General features: G+C 32.6%; 1 non-coding gene across 1 annotated transcript; it reads left to right on the forward strand.

Annotated features, from left to right (window-relative positions):
- The first annotated feature begins 238 nt into the window (after window positions 1–238).
- TRNAG-GCC (transfer RNA glycine (anticodon GCC)) lies at window positions 239–309 on the forward strand. The gene has a single exon. It is a non-coding gene; the product is annotated as a tRNA-Gly (tRNA).
- Window positions 310–8,141: the final 7,832 nt, after the last annotated feature.

The raw sequence follows: 8,141 nt of genomic DNA on the forward strand, positions 1-8,141 counted from the left end.
AACGCATACCGAAAGGATCGAAATTGACCATTAATTACTAGTTCGAGCACCAGGTCAAAAAGTAGTACACATAAAGAATATTTTGATTATGGCATAGGGATAAAATGATAGGAGAAACATGATAATTGAATTAATAATTGGACCATTCAGAAAAGGTATCTACTTACGAATGGGATTGAACATATATGTATTTTCCATTTCAATTATATGAATATAGAGATATTCATATAATTGAAATGCGGGTATGGTTGAATGGTAAAATTTCTCTTTGCCAAGGAGAAGATGCGGGTTCGATCCCCGCTACCCGCCCTTCACATGGAATATGAAAAAGAATAATTCATGTATTGATCGTTTCTTTTCCTCACTTATAATTCAATTATAAAAAACAACTCGAAACCCACATCAGAAGTTGAAATAAATACACCTAAGAAAATAAATATATTTTCAAAATTAAGTTTTAAACTTAAAAAATAAATAAAGAAGCTTGTTAATTAATAATATTCGGATTTTCTTTTAAAATTTAAATTTAAAATTATATTTATTTTCTATTTTTTATTTTCTAGAAAAAATAACTATTAATATTCCAAATTTATTTTAAAATTAAAATTTAAAAATATATTTATTTTCTAATTTTATTTTATTATTTCGAACAAAAAAAAGTTTTTCTTTATTACTTATAAAACATACACTGCGAAATAATATTTGGAAGGGAAAAAATGTATTTGATATCTTTTTTTTTTGTGTGCGGTTTACGAACACCTTTAGCTAACGTGTGGCGACACCTTCAGCCAACATGTGGCGCTACATTCACAGGAAAAATCTAGGCTTGATGCCCCATGGCCTACTACAAGACCTGACCCCAAGAGCTTTCAGGAATTGATCTTGTAACCTCCCATTTAACGAGACCCCGTCTTAACCAATTAAACTAACCCTTAGGGCTAAATATATTCGATATCTTAAATTACAAATTAAATACTTTGGAATTTTAAATTATAATTAAATATTATATAACATCTAAATAAAATAATTTTTAAATATTTAAAATTACTATGAAAACTTAATAAAATAAAATATTAAAATGCAATATAAAATTCCATAATATAACGTTGGTTGTCCATCCAAAAACGAAATTAGATTTATCCAATTTAAGAATAATACCATAAATTTTTAGATTTGCATTAGCATGTACATTAAAATTTTAAAAGTGGTTTTTTATTTCTGTAAATACATATTTTTATATAAAACTTATTATTATATTTATTGTACGGTTTTATTTAATATTTGATTAAAATACTATACAAACTAAACATAATTAAATTGAGTAATTTTTTTTTTTGCTCATTCTTTAAAATGGAGTGATATTTGTACTACTCAGATCTATGAGAATGGATTACTTCGTCAACAACACGTTGATTTTAGAGAGTCCAGATAATTGAACTTGAGGTATGCTTTAAAGGGGCCTTTAGACTATCGTAATAGTTAATTATCATTTTTTTATTTTTATATGGATTATTAAATAATTTGTTATTTATTTATTTATTTTTGGGAAAATGGATGAATAAGTTGGGGAACTTATTTTATTAACAAGTTTTTTTGAAAATTTTAATTCTATAATTTTCCAAAACCAATTTAAGGCATCAAATAACATATTTTAAATACTATAAATTAAGAGTGTAATTATAACCTCTTCACATTCTTCTATACACCACCAAATTTTTAGTGAAACAAAATTCATCTCAATTGCTCATATGTGAAAGTTATGTCTCTCACAATTCCAATTTCCTTATTGGCCACTATAATTCAAGTGGATTTCACATAAATCCCATAACTCACAATTGGGTGGAAGTAAACATGTAAACTTTCAAGAATTTTCAAAAGGGTCCAAAAACTTACTCCTAATTAAAAGTCAAGTTTGTAAAATCTAGAAATCTTAATGACTATTGGGATCCCTTAAATATCACACAACTAATAAGAAGAAGGCAACCTTCCTTTACATTGCATATGTCCCATAGTTTAACGTAACATCTATGAGTGGGATTTGAGAGCATAATAGAAGAGGAAATAAATTTTGTAGTATTCATTTAGGTTATAAAGTCATGAGAAACAAGGTAACGAGTGCCTCTTTAATTTTATTTTCATATCATAATTAAAGAAAAATATTTAGAGAATATGTCACACCTATTAATAGATTTTTTTCCCATATTATGTTTTACAAGATAAATCTTATACTCATTTATGTGGAAAAGTACATTTGTTGACTTATTTTTTTAAATTTAATATTTTACTTATTTTCATAAACTTGAAAATAAAATCAAATAAATAATCTAATATTTTTAAATATTTTGTGAGCAACTGTTTCCCTAGAATCTTGATGATAATTTATAGGTGATATTAATATTAATGTTGTAACCGTATTAGATATTCCTTACACTTCATTAATATTAAGATTAAGATTAAAATTATATATATAGATATATAATCAAAATTTATGCAATGTACATTAGTTTTATTTTTAAAATCGAATTACTAACCACCATTTGTGTACAAATATAAGGAAATTAATTTTTCAACAGGTTTTACAAGCTTACCGAGAGTTAATGTAACACTATGGCTCTTATTCCCATCTTAAAAATGATCTTGATATTTTAGACGTGAACGTTCGAGTTTTTTATTTATTTACTTGATTGTCTCTCTTTTGTACATGTACCTATAAACATGTACATTTTCTTTCCCTACATAATTATTGTCCATCACTATAATTGGATCATATAGAGGCCTACTGTCTTAACATTAGGTATATACTTTTCATTTAAATCTTATTGAATTGTTACCCATTGCTTAGGCCATTAGGGTAGTGTATTTCTCTTAAAAAAATTCATTATTTTGCAGCTTTAATCTTCATCCCATAGTAGGTGGAGATCACTTTTCTTGGGTTTTCAAGTGTTAGGGTTATAGACAGAAATTCTTACATCAATGTATTTCGAATCTTTAGAGCCGGCGGATAGCCATTATACAGGTTGTTTTTAAAACCCTTAAGGTTATATATATATATATATATATATATATATATATATATATATATATATATAACTTTGGCCAGTTGGCCGTGTAGCTTGGTTCTTCACAAATAATATAGTTAAGACAGTTTTCTGGCTGTTAATCGGAGAGGGAGACTTATTTCCATTACTGTTGAGGTCACTATGGCTTTTACTGTGTTTATTATAACGGGCCTTTAAAACAAACTTCCTTCCAATATTTGGGGACCGGCCGCAACAATTTCCTTTCAGTAGCATATATTTTCTATGTTTTAATTTTTTTTTAAAGAGAACAATTTGGCTTGAAGTTTTTTTATATACGTAGAGTGTCGCATGATTTCTCTAAGAAAGTTCTTCCAATGGTTAGAGTTTCATTTCCGCTTATCTAGTCTCAGGAATTTATGTAGAAATAAAAGTATAATTGCTTTATCCTTTATGATTCTTCAGTTTTACATACAACAGAATACGCATATTCCAAATTTGGATTCCCAAGCTACTCCTAGGGTTTCTTGACTCATAAAGAAAAGGTCGAAATGTAAAAAAAAATATTTTACAAGGTTTGTTTTGTCTGGTTCATGTATTTTCTTTTACTTATCATAATGTAAGTTTTTCATCCACTGTGCTATCCATGCAACCAAAACAAGTTGTAAAACATATATATATATATATCAAGTAGAACATGGTTGAAAGTGAGAAATCAATCGGAACAAAACCAGTTTATATAAATAGCCAAGGCTTGGGAAATTCGCAATTAGGTAAAAGAGATCACTCCAGAAGGGCGTCCAAACTTATCCACCTTTGCAAAAAATAAATACGAATATTTCTCTCAATTCCAAAAGTTTTATTCAAAGGATTCAAAGTTGGACTTGGCCAAAGGTCAAGACTATATCCTGCATCCTGAAAGTTATTTCCAATACTAAAATTTAGATATTCAGTCAGGAAGTTCATGAAGAAGAAGTAATAGAGGAAATGTGGTCTCTGGATCCAGATAAATCACGGGGGCGACGTGATTTCTGAGTTTCTTTCGTTACTTTTGGAATCGTATAAGGAGGGGCTTTGTGTGAATGATTAAGTCTTCACAGGGGAAAGAAAAATTGGGCGGGAGCACAAATTCTTCTTCCTCTTCCTAACTCCAAAGGAATCAATGGTCTCCTTCTTTAGGTTCCATCTAATTTTTTTTTATGCAACTCTCCTTACATGATCATCACTAAGGTGATTGATAATAGCCTAAGAAATGTTATGTTGTCAATCATTTCTGAAAATCATGAAGCTTTTATAAAATATTTCCAAATCATGAATAATGTCATCTTGGGGCAATATGCCACACACTTAAGTAATGAACGCAAAGATTTGGGTATCATCATCGAGTTGGATATGGAAAATGCATTTGATCTAGTAAGACACTCCTTCCTCTTAACTATTCCTCCTAATAGTTAAGGACATTTTTTTTCATTAATAAATTGATAAGAAGGATTTGATCATGTATAGGCATTCCATGGATAGTCCTTTTCGTTTATGGCACACCCTTAAAATTATCCTCCACTTCCACATGCCTTAAATAGGGATGTCCTCTCTCCCATTATGATATATTATGGTGTCTCACCGTTTAAGTAGAAATATGATGTAAATAAGAACACCAAGGTGATTAATGGGACTCAACATAGCTAGGATTGTAAAAGCCATCAACTATTCTCAATTTGCTGATGACACCCTCCCACTAGGAGCAGCCTCAATGATTATTGTTCACATCTTCTCATGAGTTTTGGACTAGTACTTATATTTCTTAGGGGGGTTAGGAAACAAAAATAAGAGTCAATTGTTCGATTGGACCTCTCTTTATACCACTCTTTAGGAGACAACAAGAATGTTGGAATTTCAATCTAGAACTAGGCAAGAACACTTCAAGTAATGGGGAATTCCTATTTCCATTTGGAAGGTGAGTTCACAAGATTACGTAAATTTCATTAAAAAAAAGTACAATGTAGGCTTGGGGCTGGCTAAATTTGGTTTAAAGGAGTATAATGATCAAAGTTGTCCTATTCCCATTACCTATTTATTTATGTTCAGGACCGTTTACAACAAAATAAATTATTAATCATATCAATGTGCTTATTAGCAAGTTCTTACGAAAAGGGGTGAAACACAATGATAAAAGATTTCATTTTGTCCATTGGCATATTGTTCGGCTTCCCAAACCTTTTGGGGGATTAGCAATTAAAATCCACATATTATGAAGTTCACTCTTAGGGATAAAATTGTGTCGTGGTTAGCTTCACACTCCAAGAAGTGGTAGAAGTAGGACCTCTTGAAAAAATATTTTCATATAAATTGCCTTTCAAAAGAAAAAACAACAAATTCGACTCCCACAATTTCAAAAATATGGAAATTATACAAAAGTGTTAGGGTCCAACCCTAACCCCTTTATTTATGTAATAAGCCCAATGGGCCAACTCATAGTCATTCTTAGTTACAGACTAAATAAAGCCTACATTAATAATTGTATGTGGTTGACCTGCATTAGAGAAAAGGGACCATAGTTGTTGTAAACACGCCATAGTTAATAAATAAAATCCTTAACCTATGTTATGCAAGGGACCGCTAGTAGTTATGGATTTGGATGTCATTTAGCTATAAATATTCTTAGTTAGTAAAGGAAAAATCATCAAGCCTTATTATAATTGAGCTCTGATCTACTTGAGTTTGCCCCCTCGAAGAGCCAAGTGAATTGAATCTATTTCTGAATAATAAAATACTTACAATATTTCTTATTTTATTTTGTGTTATGGGTTATATTTCTTCGAATTTATGGTATTCTGGAATTTCTCGGAGGTCAAGAGCATAACAAGTGGTATGAGAGCACTTTTCAGGGCCAGTTGTACCTCCAATTTTCACATATTTCTTTTAGGCTAGAGACGTCTTCCAACGTCTTTAAACCACAATATCTATCATTTTGCACATAAACATTCGGATTTGTGGAGGCGTGAATGTAGGAACTACAAGAGGTGGTCACACTTGTTGGAATCCCTTGGAGCCCTTATGGATACCCCTTTAAGTAGTAACGCATTAGACACAACCGCACATGGACTGCACTTCCACGTACCCTTGGGGTATATCAGAAGCCCCTAGGCTCACCTAAAACATTTACTTAGATAAGTTTTCGGTCATCTTGTTGTTGCAATACACTGAGAACAACACTCGGGGACATTACGTGTGCGTACAATGGGGTAGTTGGGTAGTATATCTAATGGTATGGTCGATCCTCCTCAGTTAGTGCCTTGAAAGCTTGGGCCAAGTATTATTGTTGAACCCATGTGTATATTGCGATCTGTAGCCCCTGAAACTCCATTGAGACCATAGTTCCCTCTCCTAGCTGAAGATAGTTGTCTACCTTATCTTCCAGATTAGATCCAAATTTGGGGTTTTGTCACCTCCATGGAAATCAGATCCAACAATTGGGGTTTTGTTGCTGCCGTGCAAATCACATTCAGTAGTTGGGATTTTCACAGTACTGATTAGACTCTTGGTGTAGTGAGGCTTTCTGCTACTATAGTCAGGGCCCTATTTTCACAGGGCATTGGGAAGGATCAAGTTTTCTAAAACTGTGGCACTGTAGTATTGATCATCGGGGAGTAAAAATCCTTTTGGAGTTAAAAAAGTAACAAACAAACAATAAATTTAGAGACCATCCGAAGGCACCTGTAAGAGACTTATCCCATCAGATTGACGAAGAAAATTTTGACGCAGTGGTACCATTCGTATGTAAGCCCAAAATGTTTTGTAGTCCCAAACTTTTTCCCGACGCAACCTCAAGTGATCCATGTCCTTAGAATCCCAAGTTTTCCCTTTTTCCAAGAAGACTACTCTTATGTAAGATAAAAAAAATTGACGAGGATTGGTGTATGCAGGGTACCCAATCTCAAGTTATGGCCTTGAAGAAAAATTCGAGATATTCGAGCATAGGGCTCTCAAATATCTCTCAAATATATCATCCATTATATGGTAGCCTCATATGGAGAAGACTAGTGATAATGCACACCTAGAAGGAGAATCGAGCCATCACATTCACTTCCATGGAAATCACCACTCGTCCAACCACCAAACACCCAAGTTGAACATGTACAAATTTGATGCCTCTAACCCTACAGTATGGGTAGCAAAAATGGAAGAGTATTTCTCCCTTAATGAAATCTCAGAAGATAAAACTAAACTACATGGGGGAGATTTTTACTTGGATAAAGAGAGATGGCAATGGTGGCAGTGGCATCAAAATTGTTATCAAGAGAAATGAACTTGACACGTTCTCAAAAGCCATATGTGATCACTTTGACCAAGAATATGAGTTTTTTGGTTGTCTCACTAAGTTTCGACAAACCAGAACAGTAAAGGACTACATTGCAGCCTTTGATAAATTGGCCATCAAAATTGACGGTCTATGAGATGACTTCTACTTAGAGTGTTTCATCAATGGCCTAAAAGAAGCCATCCAAGCCCATGTCTAAATGCACCACCCAGCTACTTGGATGGATGACTGAAAAAATGCCTTAGAAGTGGAAATAACCTTAACCACCCAATCCAATCATTCAAATTTTTCCGCTAAGGCGTATCCCACTTAGGCTCAAGCCCCACCCAAAAACTTAATGTTGAAAAGGTGTGACTAGTAGAAATGACCAAAAGAAGAAACAAGAACTATGCTACAACTGTGATGACAAGTACTCTGCTGGACATAAATGCATGGAACTAAAAATATTTCAAATTGATCGTACTAATAACAGTTCACATGATGAAGCTCCATCCCTTGAGGTGCCCGAGGATGAATTTAGGGAAACCAAAACCGAAAATGACCTCACAGCTATGTCAAATGTGCTGGTTATCTCACTATATCCTTTGGTTAACATTTCTTCACCTCAAACTCTCAAAAATTGAGGATTTATTAAGCATCAACTAGTCATGGTATTAATTGATAGTGGAAGCACTCATAACTTTATCCATAAGTGAGTTGTACAAGTTTTTCATTTCTTTCTGCATGCAGTAGCTAATTTCCATGTTCTTATCATTCATGGGGGGACCATGAAATGTGAAGGCTGATGTGAAAACATTAAGCTTCGG

The sequence above is a fragment of the Pinus tabuliformis genome, chromosome 1_2 (genome assembly GCF_031772625.1).
Source record: "Pinus tabuliformis cultivar Carrire ecotype Pingquan chromosome 1_2, CPIR1, whole genome shotgun sequence".
NCBI lineage: Eukaryota > Viridiplantae > Streptophyta > Pinopsida > Pinales > Pinaceae > Pinus > Pinus tabuliformis.